The sequence below is a fragment of the Leiobunum rupestre genome, chromosome 5 (assembly GCF_980474605.1).
Source record: "Leiobunum rupestre chromosome 5, qqLeiRupe1.1.hap1, whole genome shotgun sequence".
Classification (NCBI taxonomy): domain Eukaryota; kingdom Metazoa; phylum Arthropoda; class Arachnida; order Opiliones; family Sclerosomatidae; genus Leiobunum; species Leiobunum rupestre.
This window is the reverse complement of record NC_143388.1, coordinates 6,101,360-6,123,772: the sequence shown is the minus strand read 5'-3', so window position 1 is coordinate 6,123,772 and position 22,413 is coordinate 6,101,360. Positions and strand designations below refer to the sequence as shown.

Genomic DNA, 22,413 nt, shown 5'->3' with positions numbered 1-22,413 from the left:
CTATTCTTATTTTTAAGTATGTATCCTAAGCAACAGTAGTGCTTCAAACCGACTATCACATAAAGACTGCGTTATCTGAGCTCTAGAGATCGGGGATGGTTAACTTTTATTCAAATATTGTGGAACTGTCCTGTACATTTAAAATTTTAAAGAAATGAATAAAAACCACTATTGCAATAGTGGTTTTTATTCATTTCTTTAAAAAAATAAAAAATAAAAAATAACTTTTATTCAATAGATAAAGCTCTCAAAATTATTCGTAAAACGTTTTGATCAAATAATTTTTATATCCGTATTATCCGTTTAATTTTTTGATAAATTTGTAAAATTAATCTGAAAAACAACATTTTTTTCGATAAAAATCTCAAATTTTACGAATAATACATGTTTTTTAATCATTTTCCGAAATATTAACCGGTAAATTTCTTTGTTTACATTTTTTTCCCGAAAAAAATCCATTTAAACATGGATAATGATTAACCGTCCCCGACCTCTACTGAGCTCAGTAAATAAGTCAGATAAATTATCCGCATTTACCTGGAGATATTATTACCTCAGTTTATATGGATGCAAACCAGATAGTTTAAACCGGAAGGTATTATGATTTCATTGCAGATTTCAAATTCCTTCTAGCTATAAATTTAAAATTTTATTCTATGTTTATTTTGTTTATCTGTCCACAGGAAAATATATGTTATATATGTACTAAACGTACAAATCAGCTAACTGAATCTACTGAGATTAATTATAGCAGATCAGATCAGATTGGTTATTTGGGACAATGTATTACATACAATTTGAGATCAGATTGCTCGGTGAGAAAAATATAACAGATTAACCTGATCTGTATAACTGATTATATTCAGATATCTGAGAATTTGATTGGTTAAAGAGGAAAATATGAGATTAACCTGATCTGGTTAACGGATTATTTTTAAATATCTGAGATAACGACTTAAATAACCTAATCAGTTAGCCGTTGGAGCCACTAAGCATTAACTTGTTGAGGTTCACGGTAATAGTTAGAGTAGGGAGCAGTGGGCTCTTGTGGCATGCAGGGCTGGCCACCACCCTCCTAAGCATTGTAACCCGGCCACCTGAACTAATGGCTTTAAACGTCACTTGATGACATAGGCCTAAGGTCGTAACTTGGGTATTAGCCTAGCTGATAAAAAATTTATGAAATGTTTTTAGTCTGTTGGTGATAGAATGTAGCAAAAATGGTTAAAATAAAATTTCAATTTTGTGAAAGATAAAATTTTATAAATTATATTTGCCTTTTTATTATACTTATGAAATTTCATAAATTATATTTTCCCCTTTATTTTACGAAAATTTCACCACAAACTGAATATCATTTCATTACAAAATTAATTCATTCCCCTACACAGATGAAAACATTTTCAGTCCCACGTTTTTTCAATCATTTCGGCAACTTTAGAATCCCAGTGAAAATATCGCCAACGACAATTGGGGAACGTCTTATTAGATTAGTACGGTATAGAATCTTCGGATCTACGAAAGGACTTACATTTCGCAGTGGCAGACACGGTAAAGAGGCGCGTCCGATTTATTGACGGAATTAGCTGGGACAACATCTAAGAGAGGAAATTCACCGGTGACAAAGTGGAATAGTCGATCAAGCGCCCAGGCCTTGGCCAGGTGATAATGAGAGCTCAAATTTTACGTATTCCGGTTCCGGTGTTGTGGACCTCGTTAAAATTCAAAATTAATCGCTTAAGCAGCTCGATTTTGGCGGCCGCCTGATCCAACCCCCAAATTGCAAGAAGCTGTCGAACGAATTAATAATGAAGAGAGCGTAACTTGATGGTGGCCTAATAAGGTCGATCGACCTGCTCACACTCTCGACGAGTACGGAATTTGTTTTAGCGAAATTTGCATCTATAAAGCCCGCCGGTTAAAGACGAAAAATATTTAATAACCATTCTCCCTATGATATGGAAAATGTTAATTGCCTTATCACTTTGAAGTTATAAACTAAATGTAGGTCGATTGCTATATAGAGAATGTTTACTTCGTAAGGTTAGTAATTTATTTCTCTCGGAAGTTCCGAAAGGCTCTTCTGTAAAAATTACAAATGTAAAAAAAATATCGATCCGTCAAAAATGGCAATGCGCATGTGGAGAAGGGGCGGATATCGAAATATCAAACTATCGATTGAGTAAGTTCAATTTTAAGTAGTCGCAGTATGTTACGCTATATCCGGTATTTTAGTCAAATCATAAACTAAATGCTTAAGCGTTCATTTTTGGTGCCCAAGACTTAAATTGGCACCATCGACCGCATGTCGAAGCATTTAATTATAATCACTTATGTTGGCATTACAGACCGCCACGATTTTGAATTTGACCAATTCTATCGATAATTTGATATTTCGATAGCAGCCTCTTCTGCACAGCCGCAGTGTCATTTTTGATTAGTGTTGTAAGTTGGAAAATTTTCCGGAAAATGACCGTTGCCTTTTTTCCGAAAAAAATAAAAAAAAAGTTTTAATTCTATGATTAGTCTAATATTGTTTGCAAAATTAAATAAAGCGGCATTTTCGCCCCATTTTTTCAAATCTAAAAGTAAAACCTAACCCCTAGACTAGCTTTAAACTGATTAACAATGTAAAGGCCTTTTCACACGAGCCAACTTTTTGATCCAACTAGATGAGTCAACTTGAGTTGAGTCAACTAGTTGGCTCGTGTGAATAAAAGTTCGATGAGTTGATCCACCAAAAATGTGCGCGATAAAAAAATGGATCACTGATCCATTTTTGCTGACTCAGCATTTTGATTTAAAAAGTTGGCTCGTGTGAAAAGGTCTTAACACTACTAATGTTTTGTAGTATGTTTACTGTTATTAGACATTTTATATCGATAAAAAGATTTAAAAAAAATTAAAAACCCTTATGTTTCAATTTTTTATGTTTCCGATTTGCGGAAACTTTTCTGGAAATTTTTCTGCATTTTATTTTTCCGAAAAATTAACAACATTTTTTTGACAGTTCATGATTTTTTGGTTATTTTTGATCTTTACAGAATATCGTTGTCAAATTTATAAATAAACATCCATTATTTTGATTTAGAATGGATAGTTCGTTTAATTTTTGAAGATAAACTCGCCAATAAATGGTAGAATGAAGTCAATTCCTCATACAGCAAGACAGTCGGTTCGAACGCGACTCGCGACAGTAGACTTGTGGCTTACGACGCCGGATTTAGTAAAGCGAGCGGCTGTAGGAAATGAAGGGAATTTGGGAGTTTGCCGCTTTTTCGACGCGTGGCCCCAGCCTTCCTTTTCTTTCTTTCTCGACCCGGGAAAAATTGCGGCCGCCTCGTTAGGCTTATGTAAACGAAAAGCCGACTGTAGACTTCCTTTCGCTGCCCACTGGAAGACGACATTTATCCTAGAAGAGTAGAAATGGAAATCAAAATTCTCACGTCGCTTGACAGTAGGTAGACAATAAGACCACGAAACCCGCGTAGCGTTCTTTAATAGCGAATTGGCCTTTCACGGCGCTGCAAACCTCTATGGCGACTGAGCCAGAGGGGCCGCGTTAAGATGCCTCGCCTCCCCCACCATTGATGGCTCAGGTCTTTATGGAAATGTCCCTCGCTAAGATTCCTTTAAACTTTTGTTGTTCTTTTATCGCGTCTTCCCTGACGAAAAAAATACGGAATTGCGTTATTTTATTTTGCGAAAGCATAGGCCTAGCTCACGGTTTAATATTCTTTATACCATCGAATTAAGGAAATGACGAGAGAAGAGCCAAGGTCCCGAAGAGCTTCTAATAACGAGGATGATTATTTTTTAGATGCCAGCTCGTTTTCAACCGCACACTGTGAGATAGAAAAGAGTTATAAACGTTTACCGAAATTAGCCTCACCCAAAACTAACTAGATATTTAGATTTTCACGGAATTTATATAGATTTGCAGTTGGGAATTTAGATATACGCGATAAATATCTTCCTCGACTCGAAGACCAGATGAAAGTTAAGCGTAATTTTACTCATCGGAGAACAGTAGCTTCCTAAAAGAAAACTCGTGAATTATTCATAAGGGTAATGATCATTCCGTTTCATCGTTCCCCTGTGACATTTTGGTCCAAGTTTTCTATAGAGTGCACCTTCCTCTGAAACTTAGGTGTGGGCCTTATAACGTCTACAGCGCAAACTATTAATAGAGAAACATTAAGTGACTTACAATAAAACACGCGTAAATTTCACTACACACGAATAGGTCCATTATAATTTTAATGTTGTTTCAAACTAATTAGTTCCTGGATAGACCAATCAAACACTTTAAAACACTACGTCACTTTACTGAAGTATGATTTTCAACTATGACTACTGCTTGGTTTTAAAAATTGGGCTTTTTCCAGTTTTTGTTTGTTTGGAAAAGTTTTTAACGTCAAGCATAAGCCCAATTGTTTCTACATAGCTAAGATAACGTACACGAAGAAGGTATATTTAAAAAAATAACAATATTATAAAAGGAATATTAAAGTTATCAATTAGATATCTTTATTTCACTGTATTGTAAGGGGTTGTTTACACTTTTAAGCGATACATGAGTCAGGTTTTACATATTTAACTAAGCAACTAGGTTTTCTAAATTTTAAGAGCTCACGCGAAGGAATTTATTGAAGGCTTTATCGACGAAGCAATATATATCTTAGAGCTGGAAAAATGCCAAAATAGTATCGGTTACATCAGAGCCGCTAAAGAAGTAACATGACAAAAATTGAACCAAATACTCTAGACCCTTAAGGGTATATGAACCAAATACTTAAGACCCTTAAGGGTATATGAACCAAATACTTAAGACCCTTAAGGGTATATGAAAGAAAACTCTTATTCGGTATTTATACAAAATATCGAAAAAAGATTTAATATTAGACTAAAATTGTAGGAACTTTCCATTTCTATAAATATTTTACACTTAAATGAGTATAAACTATTTGTTGATAATCGAAAGGATCTCTCATATGGTAGGAAAAAGTAGACGCAACCCAAAAGCAAAGTGCAGTAAGCTCATTTGGTGCCTAAAACCGATAAGCTCCTTTATTGGACAAAAGCGAAAAAAACGCCAATTTTGAAGAAAACGGGGTAATTCTTGTGGAATAACAATTCTTTCTTAAACCCCGGGAAGAGCCTTTTCATCCCAGCCCGAAAGAAAAGAAGGGAAGCTTAATTCATTGCGAGTCAGCGTTTTCGACACTGAATGCCCTAACCAGGACTTTCGTTGGCCGCCGCTGTTGCTGAGGACCTCCATAAATCAGTCTTTTCGTAACGATGTGAAATTCCGGCTGTTTATGTTTAGGCTTGGAACCTTCAGCTCGCACCCTCGAAGTAGCGCGGCACGTTAGCGAAGTATATAGATAGTTTGAGTTGTAGAAGGTAATAGACGATTCTATATAACCGATTCAGAGACACGCTAGAAAGTGCAGAGCCTGGACATGCAAGTTACCCTTTATATGGTCCTTATAAAGGCTGGTTTTCAAAGGGGCAAAAACAACACGATGGGAAAAGCGGCGACGCGAAAAACTTACGTTAGGCCTAAACGGAGATTTTTTGCGTCAAGGCGAAAAACGTGTGTTAGGCCTTAAGCTTGGTTACCACTAAGACGCTTCATAATGTATTTTTCCTTACACTCGTGAAAACGATTGTACGTCTAGTGGAAACCAAGGCTTACAATGGTTTTTTTTGCGTCGGCACCAAAACATTGTTAGGCCTAACCGAGATTTTTTGCGTCTTCTCTCGCTATCGCGCCGTTTTTCCTTTTTGAAAAATTAAAACCGGCAAAACCGGCAAAAACGCAAAAAATGCGTTTAAGAATGTCGAACGTAGTTGACTTGATTGGCTTGAGTATGAATTGCATTGAAAACTGACCAACCGGAAATATTACATTCTGCGATAGACTTTTAGACACGAAGGGTCGAAGTAAAAGAAAGGGTATTTTAGTGAAGGACAGATTTCATAGCTAAACTGCAGTACTTATGTAATTATGAACTTGCTTCATAATTTTCCTGGAGCTTAGATGTTTTAGGAACCCAATAAAAATCTACAAAAATAAATATTTAATATCTCATGTTAAGATTTTACCAAAGTGTTAGCGAAAGATAACCAACTATTTTTCAAAGCTTTATCTGAGAAAAACAATTACAGGGGTGGCGTTAGGGGTAGGTGAGACAGGCTATAGCTTACGTTAAATTAACTTAGGGGCCCACCAATCGATTTGAGGGGGCCTCCTTAATAACATATAGGTTAAAAGAACCTTACGAAATTCACGAATTTAGAATGGTACAGGCTTATGTTTACGAAATCAAAAACTAACAATCTCTACTACCGAGGGGTAAGACACTCTGCGAACTCGGTGTACACTGCCGTACCTTTGCCAGTGCTAAATGGAACTCTCGAACTCTTGAAAATATGCACCTTTAACAGTGCTAAATGCACGAACTCGGTGTACAGATTATCTGAGAGTGTCTTACCGCTCGTCTACTACAGTCACATACTTACTCTCACCTAGGAGCAACAAACACAAGGAGCACGCAGTGTTGTGTACAAATTGCATTGGACGAGCCTTTACGCTGAACGTTCCCCTTCCGACGGCAGCAGGCGCTAAAGCGTTTAACCAATGAAATATTTACACGATAAAATGCACGAATTTTGAGGGGCTGCTTCATATGCACCTTACAATTTTCGTCTATTTAATTATTTTCCCCAACTTAATTAGAGCAAAATCAAATCGTAATAACGCTGTTTGAAAATATTAATATAAAACAAAGAAAATAGCCACGTACGAATGTTTTTGGTATTTAATTAAGCTGATGTTTTCCCCTCATTAGCATAATATTGTTAATTACGTGAAAAATCTTTGTTTCTAACAAGACAATACAAAGTATTTAATTCTAGCAATATCTTTTTTTTTCAACTACATGTATAATGAGCGGCTATTTAACCTAAGGGCAAAAGAGAGGTAAAGTCTGCGCGAAATAAACCATGACGTATAAGATACACTTTCGTGTTGGAATCGGGTCTATTTTAATTATAGAGTTGGGTTCCTTTCGGTCCCGTTTCGTCACGAGGGGGGGGGGGCATCTTGGTAATTAAAAGTAAGGACAGCGCGTCAAGCTTCGAAGTCCCGCAGTTACTGTACTTAATCTTTTCGATGATCCCCTCTTAATCCTAGGTGCCAGCAGATCCGATGACTCACGTTGTAATTAAACGGAACGGTATACGACTAGGACGTGATATACATCGGAGTGGGGGACCCGCCACTAGAAGGCGCTTTTTAAAAACCCTTCGGGGAGAGGGACCCGCGGCTGTATTCGCCTATTAGGTAACGCCTAGTTAGATACGATGCCGATTAGTCGGCGGAGCAGACGTTCCATTAACGTAGGGACTATTTCGCGTCAATAGGCAATCGGCAATATTGTCTTCACGGGTGACTTTTAAAAGGTCAAAAAAACTCTTGTTTCAGTTATTTCATTAAATAGATTCTTCTCTTTTTGCTTTAGTAAGAAGTTTGCTTTGCATTTAAAATTTAAAAAAATGTTAAAACACCAGACTTTCTTGTAGAAGAATTTGTCCACAAAGTTAAAAATATTGGAGTTTTATTCTCAAACAAACTTGATTAAAGCTGGTGAAATAATAGGATGGTATGTCTAATTTGGTTAAATATAATAGGTTAGCAACAGAGAATGAGTAACATAAGGCTATTAAATGTGACAATTAATTTAAATTATAACTAAACTGAGTTGTTGCGTTATCAAGGTTTAGCTCAGCACAGAGCCCCTAATGTCTATATGTGCCCGTAGCGAAATAAACTACTCCCAAGGACTCAGTTCGGTTGTCTAAGATTTGCTTAGAGAATTAGCAATATTGTCATCCTTTTTGTTGTAATTTTACTGTTGAAGTAATTGATTCAACACCAGTAAAGTTGATGCAATGACGAGATAGTAATTAAAATTAAAACTGTATATTAGACAGCAAATTAATTAGAAACTGAACGCTGTATAGTTAGACTAAATTGAGAAAACTGTTAAGTGATGCATATTGGTTTTTTAACCGGTAAAATGAAGTCTGCATCGTAATAACTTCAACACTCGCCCTCAATGAAGACTTCTTCTTTAATCGTCTAAGTCTGCTACTTGACGGCGTTGAAACTTGTACGTGCTACTTCTGCTATTCGTGCTACAACGTCACAGACCAAGAAAGTTCGCCGAAGAACAAACGGTGTATGAAAAAGCTTTCTCTAACCTTGAACGATCCCTTAGAACTGGGTCGCCAGCTCGTTCCTCCAGTGGTTGGCGGACGGGTCTCGATTCCACGTCTTGAGGTACACCGATGGATCTCAATGCCGCTCCTGGAGGTACGTCGTCAGGTTTCCCGATATCTCTCACCGTCTGCAAGCATTTGTGCCTTGTTGTCAAAATTCCATATGTGAATGAATTTCGAAGCGTGCTCCCAAGTCAAAGTACCAAGCCCATTTAACAGATGTGCAAGCAATTAAGCCGTTTAATGTGAAGAGACTTCCGCCATAGCTGCTGTCCCTACCACTGTTACTTCCGCCTTCCTCGGTTCTGGGAAATCCTTCGAGACATGCCCGAGCTTCTGGCAATTGAAACATCTCTGTCTTCGGTTGTTCCGACGTTCCCAATGATTCCTTCCGTCAGAGCGCTCCACGCAGGTCCGTCGGGCCACTAGACCATTCGAAAACTCGAACGCACCCTCGTCTCGAGTTGCACAGCCGATGAGAAGACGCTTTAATTCGGCTCAGGTCTGCTTCTCTTCGGGAAGTGTGTCTCATAGCGTGCTGAATTCTCTATACTCATCTTGTGGTAACGACTTGAAATTACCAGCGGTGAGGATACAGTCATCGAATGCAACCTTCTTCTCCTTCTAGATGTGTGGTTATGTCAACCTCTGATGACTTCGTTGCCCTCATCAGTTGTGCAAGAAGCTTGCGGAGTCAATTCAATGACTTCTGCTCGAATATCTCATGCAACTTGTCTCACATCTCCTGAGGCGTGTCACAATTCGTGATCATATCCTGGATCTTTTTTGACAGTGACGACCAGACGATGGTACGGGCAGTTTTGAATGCTACGTGGAACTTCTTATTGGTTGTGGCGTGCGTGGCCATTGATGTGTCTTCCGAAGGAGACGGAACTAACGGTTCCACTCGGTCACCAGTGTCGACGTCCAGGACATCTTGGATCGTGAGAATGTCAATGACCTGCCACTTTCAGCTCCTCCAGTTCTTGGGAGTGACCAGCTTTTCAACGTCATGTCGTAGCAGACCATCCATTGAACTCAGGATAAAGCTGGGCAGGAGTCGCAATAGGGAACACGTATCAGTCATCGGCATCGTCAAGACATCGAGGCGCGCAATGGAAGCGTGTTGGGCCCATAACCTGTTCAAGTAATGGATTCAATACCAGCAAAGTTGACGCAATGACGAGATATAAATTAGCAAAGAGACTGTTATAAGACAACATATTAATTAGAAATGGAACACTGTAAAGTTAGACTTAATTGAGCGAACTGATGTTTTTTTAACGCGATACATATATAAAAGTTTTAAAAACATCAAACTATTTACAAAAGATAAAATACTATCCCCAGCTATAGATAAGCGACGCGTGTGGGTTTTTTATTGGGTAGAATGAAGTCTACATAGTAATAACTTCAACAGTCACTTATGGCTTTAGGGCAGTGGCGTAGGAACGCGGGGTACAGGGGTACAATGTACCCCCCTTGAAATTGGAAAGGGGCGCCAAAGTGGTATGAAAATGGCGCCAAATTGTTTTAGAAGAGGCGCAAAAAGGTTGCTGATGAGGGGTCACCTAATTTATCATCCAAGCGGTCCCCCCTTAATCCAAACCGTTCCCACGAGCCTGCTTTAGTAATAAAAGTTCTTGTAAAATCGCAGAACACATTTCTTAATTTGAATGTGCTCTGTAAATTAGTGTTAACATTTTAAACATTTCTTAAAACGAAGTTATGATATTTATTTTCTAAGAATACGACACAGATTATTATTAATGTCACAATCCCATCATCGTTAATGGCATAACAGTGACAATTGTCACACTATTCCAAATTCTCTCATTTTTAAAATTTAAAAAAGTTTGCATTGAAGTATATGATAAACATCAAACGTTAACGGAGAGGTTTCCCTCGAGAGCGACATGTTTTGAGTTTCGTCTAGCTGCGATTCAAATATACATTTTCGCTAGTCCACCTTTTTACGGATTTGCAGTCCGCCTCGAATCACGAAAGCTTACGAGAAAATAGGCTTAGTTGCCTTAAAAATGCGAGAAAGGAGCGAGGAGATAAAAAAAGCACGAATCTCTTGATATGAGCGACTGGAAGCTTATTCTTCCATTATGCGTAAAAAAAGCTTTGCCTCCTTCTTGGCATTCTGGCCAAGAGAGAAAAGGCTAGCTTCAAAACTCCCTCGACATGAAATATGCAGTTTTACAAAATAGAAGTCTATTGAATTTCGCGCCTGCAAGTTCGCCCCGCTTTGAATGGCACCGATAAAGTCGAGTCAAGGATGAAATTTTAGCGTCTTTTCGAGTCTTTGGATTTAAATCTGTTTCTTTCTCGAGATTTCTAGACTCGAATTCTTTGAATTCTTTTTATCTGGTAAGTTTGTTTACTGTCGATGAATGTGGAGATATTTTGGTACCTAACTACTACTATGTTTATTGTTCTTTGCTGATTACAAAGATTTCGTGTCTGTTAAAGTATATCGTATACTTGTTATAAATATTGATGTTGCGTTTTGGTATTCAGTGCCAAGCAGCAGCCAACGCGAGAAGCGCGTAAGCTTCTGGATTTTGGTCTGCTAAGAGGAGCCGGTTTCGATCCCAGCTTGTGGCACTGGGTGAGCTGTACTCCTTCAGCGTTAAGTTTGCAAGTTCTCTTCCCACTGGTTAAATGGGTTTTCTCCATAGCTCTTCAGTTTCCCCTGCTATAAAAACTTGCTGAAGTCAACAGTAATAGTTAGTGTAGGTAGTTGTTGGCTCCTGTAGCATGAAGGGCTTGCATTTTAACCCGGTCACCTGAATAAATGGCGTTTAAAGTTGCTAGATAACTTGGTTTATTATTATTATTATTAACATTAAGAAGATGCTATGTGATTTTAAATTGCAAAAAGTTGCTTAGCAGACGGAAATCCATCAGTTTATGAACTTACTTACTATAATTAAAGGAATTACTGATGCCAAAACACACTAGTATTATTTATCACAAGTATATTTTAACATGCATGGACAAAATCTTCCTAATCTTCTTAACGTATGAACTCTTCGAGGTAACTTTGTAATCTAAAATAACCGTAATCTTTGGATAGTTAAAGCACGAGGTAATTTCCGTGTTTGCTTTGAGCGAAACTCCTAAATGACCACTGGCCAGCAACCACCACCAAAGGCGAAACCTATTTTCGGTGATCCTAGAGTTGGTCTAGGGACTTTCCGCGAAGTAAGGCTTAATCGCGTTTCCAATCGCGGTTTCCTACCAGCCGAAACACGAAGTGAAGCTAACCGTATTTGCCCAGCATCAACAACATAAATCCGTAATACCGCTGCCGGATAGAGAAGAAAGTAGAAGCAGTCCCACTTTGGCCGAACGCGTCTGGAGGGGCGACAATGCATCTATTATGGGAACATTTCCGCGCTTGGGGACTTTTCGGGCAACAGTTGAAAGGTCCCAGTGGACCAGAGAGCCACGCGGACGAGGCGACAAACTCGACGCTTTGAGCGCTGTCCCAGGATTCTACGACATCTAGCTTTCAAGGTGGAGGGCGGCAAGTAAGGGGACGGAAAACTGAGCTTGTAGACGTCATTTTGGCGACAGCGGCGAGGGAATTATGAGAAGCGGCGTTGACACCAGAAATGAAAGCCCGGTGAATGACAGCTATAGTCCTTCCGTGATCAAACGTAACAAGTGCCCTGGTACTGGCCGTTTCCTCGTATACCAAACGCATCAATCTAAATGGAGGGATCTATGACCACCGATAAATTGTCAACGGATTTCGATTTAAAGCGGATCGATTTTGTTCACGTCAAAGGAAATGACTAGTGGTAATCAACAAACGAATCAATGGGTTATTATTAGATATATAATCACAATACGCGGTAGCTCACCCGCATTTTGCTACTTAGGTTAGAAATAGAATACAACAAAGATTCTTCTTTGCGTGGAACCGAAAGACATTGGAAAAATAATCCAATATCTTCAACTATTCGCTGATTATATAAGCTCACAATGACCGTAATGTTTGCCCGAAGAAACGCATTTACGTCTTCAACTTTACTACCCAAAGGTCGTGAACTAAAGCGAAGACGGATGGCTAAATCATCCCACTCACCTGGAAGTTCCAAATAGGCGATGGTGAAAGCGGTTAGACGTGTCCGGTTGAGTCAACTGACGACTGTAATCGGTGACATCTACGCCGGCGAGTGACCAAGGTAAAAGGCACCTTTGCCGAAAGGGGGAAGCACGTTTCTGGACACGGGTCACGCGAACCTCTGGCTATGATAAACGACACGCGCCGTGGTCCCTTCCCCACCCGGACACACCTTTTTTCGCCTTCCCCACCCACACAATGATCCACTTCCGATTATGAACCCCGTTTTCAAGATATCTCATTACCTCCGCGACAAAAGCTCGACCAACACGACTTTTCCCTTTAATCGCCTATTTTTAGTATGGGCCAAAAACCCTCAAATCTTTACAATAATATTTTCGAGATAGCCGCGAACTACCATCGAGTGTGTCAATTTCCTGACCGGATATTGCCAAATGTTTACCAGAGATGCTGGGCAGAATCATAAATTTTTTGGTTTTTCCTCAATATTAATGTATATAGTCTATACAGGTCCCCTTAAAAACGAAAAATGAAAAATAACTAAATTATTTTTTTTTTAAATTTCAAATTTCTATGGAACATTCCTCGTTCAGGGGATGACCTTGAGCCATGTCTTCAAGGTCATTCAAAAACAATCTCGAGAACCGTTGGGTTTACGGATTAAGTTTAAATTAGAAAGTTGTTGCTTGCCATATTATTAGTTCCATCAACTTTGATTTGACTACATTTGACCAAGCCGATAAAATGATGTAATAATAATTAATACCTTTCGTGATATTTCAATTTAAATGTTGAACAACACTAGCTATGAACTCCGTCGTTAAAGGAACTCAAGCGTGTATCGTAGCCGACGGTGACACAATTGAACCGTTGTAAACTATTCAGTATTTATTTGATTTAGTCACATTAAAACTAATTTGATTATTTTATTATCAAACTCTGAATTCATTAACCTTCAATTTATCAGCTTTTGATTGGTCAAATTTAGTCAGGTTTGTTATTTGAACTTATTATATGGCGAGCAACAACTCTCTAATTGGAACCAAATCCGTAAATCCTACGGTTATCGAGATAGTTTTGGAATGACCTTGAAGACATGGTCAAGGTCATTCAATTTTATTCTAGTAAATGTACCCCTGCACGAGAAAAGCTCCTTACAAATTTTAAATTTCAAAAAAAAGAAGTTTTTCAGTTATTTTTCGTTTTTTAGAGGACACCCTGTATAATTTATGAAGTAACATTTTAGAACTAAAAAAAGTACTTAGATTTGCATTTTAAATGGTAATAATGAAAAGAAATTTCATTCCCATATTCACTACGTCATAACGTCGTCTGATTCGTCTACTTCTTTCACACCCTTCCAAGCCTCAAATAAGAACACGGAGCAGACGACGTGACGTTACAGTGTAGGGGGAACCAAATTTGTTCTCACTTATTTCGTAATCGATTTATTCTAATACAATAGTCCTATAGGACTACGAATACCGTAATATTACTTACCATCAATAAATGAAAGCAATTAAAATTAAAAATTTAACAATTGGAATAATTTTCATATGAAAGCGGTATTATATTTGACAAGATTTAGCTAATCCAGTGGTGGCCAATTATTTTCGATGACCGGTCAAATTCAGCATATAAATCAATCGAATTTTAACTAGTCAAAGAATCGGACCTTCAGAATACATTTAACCTTTAACTAACTATTGAGCAGACAAAAAACCATAATTCTATAGAATTGTTTTGAACTAAAATACTATTTACAATTCTAGACTAATCTAAATCAAATAACAATGTAGCGAAATGGCTCTGGTTTAAGGGTTGTATTTATTGTAGGGAGAGCTAAGGTTCTAATTTTATTTTTACCAAGAGTCACCCCGACTGAAAAAGGCTATCCTAGTTCAAGTTTTTAGTTATCGATTAGTTAAATGACTACTGATTGAAAGAAAGATTCATTAGAAATCGAAAAATAAGGAGCATTTTTTAATTCATCTTTTCCGTTAGGAATTTGAAGAATATTAACCGTTTTGTTTGTTTTTAAACATTTTAACACGCGCTTTTTCTCGCGTTTATAAAATACATTTTTAGCGCGTTACATTTGTTTTTTTTACTGTTTTGTTTTACATATACATTTTATAGATAGCTGTTTTATTGTTCGAAATATAATATTTTATTTACTAGTTTAATTTTAGCATAGGGTATTTCCAATTTATTTTAGATATTACGCGTAATATTTTACAAACAATAAATGAAATTTTTTAATCCAAAATCAGATAAAATTTATATTCGTGGTGTTTCGGTATTTCCGACGTTATTTTATTGAAATAACTGAATTTTTCAAGCCATAAATAAAGCCCATTGTCTCAGAAATTTGACCTTACTCGTATTTAGGCCTTTGTTCGCGTACACAGATCACTACCCTTTACATACCAGGAAAATAAATAAACAATACGGATACATTCCGGCAACATTTTTGTTTTTATAGTGTACGGATTTACAGACCATTAACTACGTGTCTACCCTAAAATCATTAGGGTTAAGACTATAAAAAGCAGTGCGAACCAGACCCGATCCAACGATACTTCGAACCGAGAATATTTCCATACAAAGCGTCTATGCGGGGAAGCCATTTACCGCGTCGTTGGTTATTTCATTTTTCCAAGGCGTTATAAAAATCACAGGGCTAAAAATAAGAAATATAAAGCGGAAAGAAGGAGTGCGTCTAGCAAGGGGGCCCCCGTGGACCACCTTCTCCCCCAAAATTAAAGCCGTCAATTGGAAAGCGGGGGGATTGCATTAAAATTCATTTCTTTTCGGAAGGGGAGTTCGAAAATGAAATCGCGTCTTATATTATGAAGAATCCTTTTCCTATTACGTTACCATCTTTACCACCCCAATAAGAAGAGAAACTTAGTAACGCCTATAGTCTTTCGCGACTTCCTAACGTAACCGACAAAGCGTATAGCTTCGGCGCGCGGGGTCAAAGCCCCGTTGTAATATTTTGGAAGTTTTCGAGTTACAATGAGCGCCAAAATAAACTCCCTTCTTTGGTTTTAGTAACGGGTTCGACGTTCGGATATTTTACGGCATTTTCTTGACTATGAAACCCCCTTGAGGACGTACTTCGAACTAAAATGTGTCCAAAAAACGCTGAGCTAAAGGATTTTTTTATATATATATAAAACTAGTAAAAAACTACCACTGATGGTTATCATAATTCAGAAACTATATTGGGATGGATAACGGAAAGTCCACAGTACACCGCATCACAGCTGAAAATTTACCAAGCCGATTACTTCGCTTACAGATAAAAATTGGAAAATTGCACTCTGTAGGAAAATTATATTTTTTTCTTCCCAAACATTTTTCACATTAGCAAAATACGTATATGTTACATACTTTAGATTCAATCAGAAATTGCTGTTAGCTAATGTTTTTCGTTTAGCGTACATAGACTATATTGGGAAATAAACAGATTGATTTAAAATGGATAACTCTGTTTCATTTCAATGCTTGAGTTTCATCTTAAATCATTTCTGCATGGTGTCACTCTTTAGATAGACTTTATAGCCTTATTAGCCAACTTAATTTATTCGCTTTAAGGTAATGCAAATGGAACAAAGTTAATACACTTCCAAGGCTTTCTCTTCACCATTTCATTGACATAAACCTATGTTATAAAGTATCTAGGTGAAATATACTTCAAGCTAATTATTTATTGGATTTAACTCTGTTTCAAACATTTTCTAATTTAAAAAATTAATTTAATCATATTAACAATGGATTTCACAATAATAATATTAAGAAATATTAAAAATATTTTCAACTGAAATAGATTCAATTTTATAGTAAGTTCTAGTTACGATAATATGTTTTAAACCGTTCTTTATTTTTAAAATCTACTCCAAATTGCGTTATATTTAAATTACATTCTCAAAGTTAAAATAAAGTAACTCTACCTTATACTGTTATAATTTGATATTTGGGTGAATTAAGTGATTGTAAATTGTTCATAACATTTTTAAAGGATTCAAACGTTTATGTAATAAATTTGTGGGGTATTACTGCACGGAGGAAAAGTCTTCAAAACTTCAAAATGCTCTAAGATTGATTATCCAAGTTACGACTTTTTAAACTCAGTTAACGATATTCTCTAATTTTAGCAGGGACTATTTCAAATTAAGAAAGATACCGTCTTAAAAATTGCAGCATTTCAATTGAGAAAGCCCTTTTAAAAGGTCATATTTTGTACCGTGATAAAATATGCGTTTTAAATGCCTCTACTTTATCGATAGAAGAGTACGTCCAAAGAGGAAACCTAAGAGGCGAAATAAACGACATATCCTGCTTTAGGCAAAGTTGTTATACGTATTTATAAATACACGCTCTAGCACTTAGTGGGAGTGAATGTAACACGCGCAGAAACATTGCCACGCGGAGGCGATTTATTATAGGTTGCTCTTTTTTACCCGGATTATTTTTCTTCTTCGTAAGACGTAAGTTGGGGGAGACCTAATCGACGTTAACATTATCACCAAAAGTACTAACGGCGTATGCGAGAGGTTCCTCCATATGTCTAGGTCTTCCTTCTCCGCAATTCCCAAAACATCTTCTTCCTTCAATCTCAACAGAACCTAGTCTATGTCTCCTCTTCTCACATCGCGTACGGTGTGTCTTCAAATTAAATTGAACGAATATTTAAACTAGCGTTGTAAGTCGGAAAATTTTCCGTGGAAAATGACAGAGGCCTTTTTTTCCGGAACATTTTCCGTATTTTTCCGAAAAAAATAATAAAAAGTTTTCATTCCATGATTATAGTCTTATATTGTTTTCAAATTTAAATAAAGTGGCATTTTCACCTAATTTTTTCGAATCTAAAAGTAAAAATAAATCTCTAGACTATAGCTTTAAACTGATTAACAATGCAACAATATTAATGTTTATAGTGTGTTTCCTGTTATTAGACATTTTAAATAAAAAATTAAAAACCCTTAAAAACTAATATATGTTTCAATTTTTTATTTTTACGATTTCCGAAAATTTTTCGTTTTTTATTTTTCCGGAAAATTAACAACACTAGTTTGAAGCCTGTGCCTCTATTTCATTTGAGTACTAATAATTTTAATTTAAGTAATCGAATTTTTGCTCTTATATCGGCTATAATTAGTATCCATCTTATTAGAAAAGTTAGATTTATGACTTCAGAAACTACATAACAAAGTACATTCAAAAAGTAGATCTATTATAAACTTAACTTAAAGACAAGTTTTGCTAGGATAATTGCAAATAGGTTTCAATTTAATACAGCTAAACTTTTAAAATTTGTTTTCCCATGATAATAAGAAGAATAATAAATTAGTTCAGTTATTGAAGTGAAATTACACAAACATTTAATATTTGGTATTATCAACAATTTTGCACAATTTTAAATTAATTGTTTTGGCTATTTATGATGTGTAATCGACCAATCGTTTATGAAAATCACATGATTTAATTTTAGAGATAGAATCAAGTTATATCCTAAAATGATAAAATATTTTTAAATCAAATAATCTTGATCGAGTTTGGATCAAATCCTTACGAAAAGGATCCCAGATTTTTGGATCCACTAACCTTGATCTAGATTGGATCAAATCATTATGAAAAAGGATTACATATTTTTGGATCAACTAATCCTGATCTAGATTTGATCAAATCATTACGAAAAAGGATCCCACATTTTGGATCCACTTATCTTGATCTAGATTGGATCAAATCATTATGAAAAAGGATTACATATTTTTGGATCAACTAATCCTGATCTAGATTGGATAAAATTATTATGAAAAAGGATCCCATATTTTTGGATCAACTAATCTTGATCTAGATTGAATCAACTCATTATGATAAAAGATACTAGATTTTTGGATCAACTAATCTTGATCTAGATTGGATAAAATCATTATGAAAAAGTATCCCATATTTTTGGATCAACTAATCTTGATCTAGATTGGATAAAATCCTTATGAAAAAGGATCCCATATTTTTGGATCAACTAATCTTGATCTAGATTGGATAAAATCATCATGAAAAAGAATCCTATAACTTTGGATAAACTAATCTTAATCTAAATTGGATCAAATCATTATGAAAAAGGATCCCGTATTTTTGGATTAACTAATCTTTATCTAGATTGGATAAAAATCATTATCAGAAAGGATCCCATATTTTTGATCAACTTATCTTGATCTAGATTCGATAAAAATTATACTTTTACTCTAACATTTGATGTACATTTTTGTACTTATAGTGATTTGTATTATCGATAATTTTTGCCCAATTTTAATCCGACTACCTAAATAGTTAACTCTTCAAACCAGAGTTAACTATTCGGTTAAAACATATTGTCACAAATAAAATTTAAGTTTCGTAGGAAATATATATTCACGTAATTCATCTTGAGAATATAACAATAATAATAGTTCGCAAATGTGTCCACCAGTGTTTGAGGTTTTGACCAAATCGGTGCAGCTGTTAACGCAGACCAACGAATTGTTAAAGGGAGAAAAATATCTCGAAGAGTTTTACAAATCAATCCGAGGTTTTCTCCGAAATAGTCGGTGAGAATAAAAAGACCCCTCATATCTTTATCGTGACCTTTAGAACGCGTAGACTTAGAGAGAGAGGCCACATAGGGGTTACCCTTTATAAAACTATATTAGAAAAGAAAAAGAAAGCTAAGAAAAACTGTCTACCGCGTGGAGCGTGTTTCAACTACAAAATGTTCTATAACCGAAAAGGGCTTTCAACTCTTCATAAAAATTCCCAGACCCTCCAAAGTATATAGAGGGGCCATAGAAAATAGAACGGAAAAGAAAAGGGAAGTTAAAATATATGATTGATTTTTATTTCAACTCCAAAACTCGAAAAGCGGAATGGAGAAGCCCGCGCTGACTAACCTAGGCTTACACGAAAGAGAATATGACTCAAACCCACATTGATATCTTTAAAACTCAGATATTTTATCTATATTTTAAAAATATATCTCTTTTTACGTTCTATAGGTTCTCATCATTCCCGACTGAGATTTGACACAATTCCACAGATATCACGTAGCCGGAGTTGGAGAAAAGACATTCTGATCAAACCTATAGGTACGTTCTTCCCGATTTTGTTATAAAATAGTGACTGATATTTTTTAAATGCACTTGACACGCAACTCGAGTTATTATTGTTTAATTTCTTAAAGGAAAAGCCCAGGTTGGGTAAAACTTGGATCTATTTGAAAGATCATGTTTAAATATACTCAAAAATATCAGTCGTAAAATTGTATCTTTTTTTAATGACGATAAATTAATTTTTAAACGAGCGAAATTTACCCGCCAAGCGAGCTGCCATTTTGTTTCGCGGTGACGTTTTAGGACTTTAATCACGTGCTGTTCGCGCTATAAGAGCGCTCGGTTCCCTGCGCGCGCTTGCTCCGCGTGCGGTCGGTCTGACGGAAGACGAAAGAAAATGGCAGCTCGCTTGGCGCGTAGATTTCAGTAGTTTAAAAATTAATTTCTCGTCTTTAAAAAAAGATACAATTTTACGACTGATATTTTTGAGTATATTAAAACATGATCTTTCAAATAGATCCAAGTTTTACCGAACCTGGACTTTTCCTTTAATCAATGACTTTTCCGAAACTATTACGTTACATAAATGTAAGCCCAATTTTCAATTCAAACATTTCTCTAAATCTGAACTCCAAAAAGATGTTTTAAAATAACGTGAAAGAATGAATAACCTATTTAATCATTCGCTATCTCTTTATTTTAATTGAAAATGTCGTGTATTGAATGCAATTTGCGTAAGTCTGTTTTAGCAAAGTTCCGGCCCCTAGGCAAACACTGCAAACGAGCCACTATAAACCGTGTACGGTATTTTTAAACAAGCCTAGAGTTAGAATCAAAACACAATTGAAGACAGTCTATTTGCTTTTAATTAGTTAAGTCTTCAACGCAGAACAGAGGCATCTATGAGCGCGTTTTGTGATGACCAACTAGACGAACTTGCGCTACGAAGTAAACGGTGTATATTTTGGCTATTCAGTTTTTCTATATAATTCGTTATGAAGTACGACTATAATTACAATTTGCGCAATGCCGTAGGTTCAAAGGATGACTCGATATATGTATGATTTACATCACACCTAAAACACGCTATAATTATTCTTAGAAAATTAGAATCATCTCCATATTGAAGAGACTAAAATTAATTAGAAATTTTAGATATAAATAGATTTATTTATTTATAGTAAGGAAATATTTTTCAGAGATTACTTGACCTCAAATACGCTAGATCTTGCGTGTGCCTTTTTTTCCCATGATTTGCAAGATCTATTTTAATCGTGAAAGAAAAAGGCCGCGCAAGGTCTAGCGTATTTGATGTCAAGTACTATTTATTTATCAGAGACAACCTATAGTACAAAAAATTAGTTAGAAGGGTCGACTTAGTACAAAAAGTTATTTATAAGAGACGACCTAGTACAAAATATTATTTATAGAGGATGACTTAGTGCATGAAATGATTTATAACGGATGACTTAGTGCATAAAATGATATTTAAGGGTCGACCTAGTACAAAACATTATTTATAAAAGACGACCTAGTACAAAATATTATTTATAAAGGATGACTTACAATTGTTAGTGCATAAAATGATTTATAACGTATGACTTACAATTGTTAGTGCATAAAATGATTTATAACGTATGACTTAGTGCATAAAATGATTTATAAGAGATGACTAAGTGCATAAAATGATTTATAAGAGATGACTTAGTGCATAAAATGATTTATAAGATATGACTAAGTGCATAAAATGATTTATAAGGGATGACTTAGTGCATAAAAGATTTTTTTAAAAATTATATATAACAGATGACCTAGTACAAAAAATGATAAATAATATAGGATCTAGTACAAAAAAAGATATATGACATACGACCTAGTCCAAAAACGTGTATATACTTCTATAAACGCTAAGATTGTGCTCTATCGACCATCTAAGGATTTCCAAACGCCCTGGGCCAAGCTGCGACATTTCAAAATAAAAGATACAGAGAAAAAGCTAAATCCTTGGATAGATAAAACAATGTCTCGGAAGTTGCAAGAAAGTTTTTTGGTTGCTTTTGACTACACGTATTTTGCACAGTAAAAAATAAGAAAAGGTCTAAAACTGCCTAAAGCCTGACACCTAAATAACGGACTTCGCGCTCGACGATTCTGAGATTCTGAAAACAGTCTCTTCTTTTGTTTCAAATTTAAAAAAAAACTGCTGTAGACCAATTTAGATTTATCTTCGCGCTTCTAAAACAAATCTCGTGGCTGATTGTGGGGCCAAGGTGTCACTAACTATGGTTTCTCTGGGAATGGAATTCCAGGTTCTAGCCGAAGACAAGTTAGACCACCCTCTTTAGAAAATAAATAAATTGACAACACTTGAATCTAACGATGTACATTTTGGTCGCAGGTGCTCTTAAGATGCTTTGGCTTACTTACAATGAGTCTGACCCAAAATTTATTCTAAACACAACCATTAAGTTCAAACAAAACAAAATGCGATACCCTACCTAAAGAATACTAAATTGGAAAGTTTAAATTAATATTGGTGTTTCATAAATAGGTGTTTCTATAAAATAAATCAATAAAAAATTAAATGTATAAAATGTTTATTCCCCGCGTCACGAGCTTAAGCTTTTTAGTGCTTTATTGGCACGCGCGTTTCGCAAAATCTTTATCTCTCTATCTTCAATAACTTTAAATAGTGACGTAGAAAAAAACATTTATACGTGACCTAACGTATTTTATAGAAACACCTATTAACGTGGCCTTATTGTTTGAATATAGCTACCCCGTCACAGCTTTAATATTACGAGCGCGCGCTTAATGCGCGAAAAACCTTGGATTTTCACGTGCTAACTGCCGCGCGTGTGAACACTTTTCTAATAAAGCTATGACATCGTGACGTAAGAGCAACAATAAAACAAGTTCTGCAAG

General features: G+C 35.9%; 1 protein-coding gene across 2 annotated transcripts in view; it reads left to right on the top strand.

Annotated features, from left to right (window-relative positions):
- The window catches only part of LOC149943402 (uncharacterized), a 118,156-nt gene that overhangs the window by 14,402 nt on the left and 81,341 nt on the right, over positions 1–22,413 (top strand). The window contains exons 1-2 of one of the 2 annotated variants that reach the window (XM_090175313.1): positions 10,531–10,665; positions 19,435–19,524. The gene's annotated coding sequence lies outside the window, so the exon portion shown is untranslated. Of the gene's footprint in view, positions 1–10,530; positions 10,666–19,434; positions 19,525–22,413 lie in introns of those variants that run through there. The other variant, XM_090175312.1, reaches the window with a different exon arrangement.